The sequence below is a fragment of the Oratosquilla oratoria genome, chromosome 7, assembly GCF_046742065.1.
Source record: "Oratosquilla oratoria isolate Oo_2021 chromosome 7, ASM4674206v1, whole genome shotgun sequence".
Lineage (NCBI taxonomy): Eukaryota > Metazoa > Arthropoda > Malacostraca > Stomatopoda > Squillidae > Oratosquilla > Oratosquilla oratoria.
The window spans coordinates 17,896,589-17,900,111 of NC_134783.1; positions in this window are offsets into that span (position 1 = coordinate 17,896,589).

A 3,523-nucleotide genomic window follows, 5' to 3' on the forward strand; every position below is an offset into this window, starting at 1 on the left:
ACACATACATGCATACATACATATATACATACATACATACATACATACATACATACATACATACATACATACATACATACATACATACATACATACATACATACATACATGCATACATACAAAGGATTACATCATATTAATAATAAAGTAATAAATAAAAAATATGATAATATAAATAACAAATAAAATACATAAATAAATGCATAGGTATAGTTAAATAATAAACAAACAGGTAAACAATAAATAATAATAAATATGATTTCTTTTTGATATTTGGAATCATACATATATACATATATTCATATATTCATACATAAATACATATATACATACATACATAAATACATACATACATACATACATACATACATACATACATACATACATACATACATACATACATACATACATACATACATACATGCATACACACACATACATACTCGTACATACACGGGAATACACATACACATTTCCTTTATTGGTCATATTTTTAGCAGAAATAATCTGTATACATGTACCGTAGCTTCATCCCCAAATGTCCTCAAAGGAATCTTAGAACATTTTGTCTAAATTGGGGGCTGTATTACAAAATATCTACACCATCTAAGCCAATCAAAATCAAAACCCAATCTAACTTAAACTAATCTAGACCAACCTAACAATTTTCAAACTAGCCTAAGCAATTCCGACGTAGCCCAATAGCCTGAGAAATGTAATGTAATGTAACTTAACCTAAGCTATCCTAACCTAGCCTATCCTAACCTCTCCTATCCTATCCTAACCTAACCTTACCTAACCTAACCTAATTTAGCCTTACCCAATCAAACCTAATCGACATTTTCTGTTGTAGATATTACTGAAATGATAGATATTTTGGGAGATTCCTGTATCTTAAAACAATAAAGAAAATGTTAGGCAATTGCTCATATACTTGTATGGACAGATCGAAATCTTCTAAAGAAACCACAATTCCAAAGCAATTCTTTGCAGGAGAAAAAAGAATCACAATTGGACTCAAACTCACAAACTTCAGGGTATGAGTCAAGTACTTTAACCACTCAAACTATCACGCCCCTTGTGTATCCAAAATGCATATATGCATGCAAGAAATCGAAGAAACATCGACTCCATATGCTCGAGGACCCAGGACGAGATCGTGCGCATTTGGCTGAGAAACGCGTCATGGTAACCATAGCAACCGAAGATAAATACTGTTCGATGCGGGAGATAAACCGTGACTACGTTGTGTACAAGACCTCGATACCTTTCGAAACATGATAGGATCGACAATAAAGTCGAATACAACGCGAGTAATGGTAATATTCTGAGCTCTAAGAGCCTTTCTTCATGTTCCTTGAGATTTGGTTTCTCGTTTTGGATTGTGGATCTCCGAAGAATCCTTGTCCTTATACTCGATCTCCACTTTTCCTCCTTCCTCGTACTATTAAAAAAAAAAAAAAAAAAAAGAGAGAGAGAGAGAGAGAGAGAGAGAGAGAGAAAGAAAGAGAGAGAGAGAGAGTGAGAAAGAGAGAGAGAGAAATACTTCTTACATTTTTCCTCCTTCCTCGTGTTAAAATACATATATATATTTTTTACATACTTTTTTATATTTTCAATAAGTGCATATCTCTACATTATACCCTTTAAGCACAAAGACAGATTTGGGCAGTTATTCTACTTGCCGTCAAGTGACTTTATTCAGCTAAAAGAAACTCGAGTACTCAAAAATTAAATCAAATCTCGGCTCATCTTCTGAGTGCAAAAACCAACTCGTATATTAATTTTGTCTACAATACAATGTTATTCAACTATAGGAGGATTATCCACTCTAAGAATTAATTAACGTTACAAGTAAGAAGAGCAGAATTTAACATCCTAACAGCGTCGATCATTCATTGGCTTTGTTAACATATATGCTAATATAGTGTTATATATATATACATACATATATATATATATATATACATATATACATAAATACATACATATATATATATATATACATATATGTATGTATGTATGTATGTATGTATGTATGTATGCATGTATTGGAAGGAGGTCTTTTATATACAGGCTTTGTTCAAGCTTACAGCTGTAGTAGCAATGTTCAACTTGTATGAAGTACTCTCGATATTTGTAATGAGAGAGCATATTTTGGAGGTCAGGGTATTGATAGAATTTCCAAGGTACATCACTCTAAACGTCCTTCGACCCAATCAGCGGTTATCTTCAAGGGTTACAACATACACAATAATACAAGAAACAGGAATGACATATGGGGTGTTGGGGGGGGGAAGGATTTTGTACCCGCAAGGAAATCCTGGGGGAGGATGTCTACGTAGCTACCCACGGAGCACCAACGAGTTCCCCATAGGATACTGATAAGGTTTCCTCTTAGATGGGAGTGAAACTTTGGGGTGTAGCTGTACATTGATGGCTGGTTTATCCAGACGAATAAAAATTGATTCTGCCCTCCTTAATCTCCTTCTGCCTTGTTCTCGATACAGTATCGATGTTTGTGTTTCTAGTTGTTGTCTAGTGAAGGAGTGTCCATGTGTGTTACTTGTGTGACGGAGTATGCCTCCGTCTTGCAAATGCGCCGTCATTCTTTTTGACAAAGTGGTACTAGATGAACCTATATAGTGTGAATTGAGACGACTGCAGTCACCAAAGTTGCAATAAAATTGGTATATAAGATTCACCTCCTGTGGGAGGCAGGTATTTTTCATGATGAGGTTTGATGTGCCCTTTGTTTTGTAGAAAATTATGAGCTTCAGGATGGCGTTGGGGTCTGTTGGGGTCACATGGTTGCTGATAATCTTTTTTATAGCCTTTGCGTCTTCTTTGTATGCGGAGAGTATGAAATTCTTATAGTAGAAGGAAATGTTAGTGTGTTTCTGTTGTTGAGGGGGCTTGTGTCATGAAACTGTCTAAATGCTGTTTTATTGTTTCATCAACTAATTGTTTAGGGTAATCGTTATTGGTAAGGAGTTGGGGAACTCTCTACAATTCAGCATCGGTGGCAATCCAAGTTGAAGAATTTCCCACACCGTTGAGACAGAAACTCAGGTTTGTAGCCTTTACATAGACTTCAGTGGAAAGAGAGTGAGGGCCACGATGAAGTAAAATGTCCAAAAAAGGGGAATTTATAGTTGGTTTCAAGTTCATGGTTGAACTCAAGGGAAGAATTACGTTTAAAGGCGCATCACAATTTGTAAAATGTTATTTTCATTTCCGGCGCTGATGAAGACATCGTCTATGTACCTCACATACACAGATGGTAAAAGTTTGGGAATATGCAGAAATATTCTTCTTTCTATCCTACCCATAAAAAAAATTAGCGAAGAGGACACCCAAGGGGGACCCCATGGCAACACCATCTATCTATCTATCTATCTATCTATCTATCTATCTATCTATCTATCTATCTATCTATCTATCTATACCTATATATCTATATCTATATCTATATCTATATCTATATCTACATCTATAACTATCTATATCTATATCTATATCT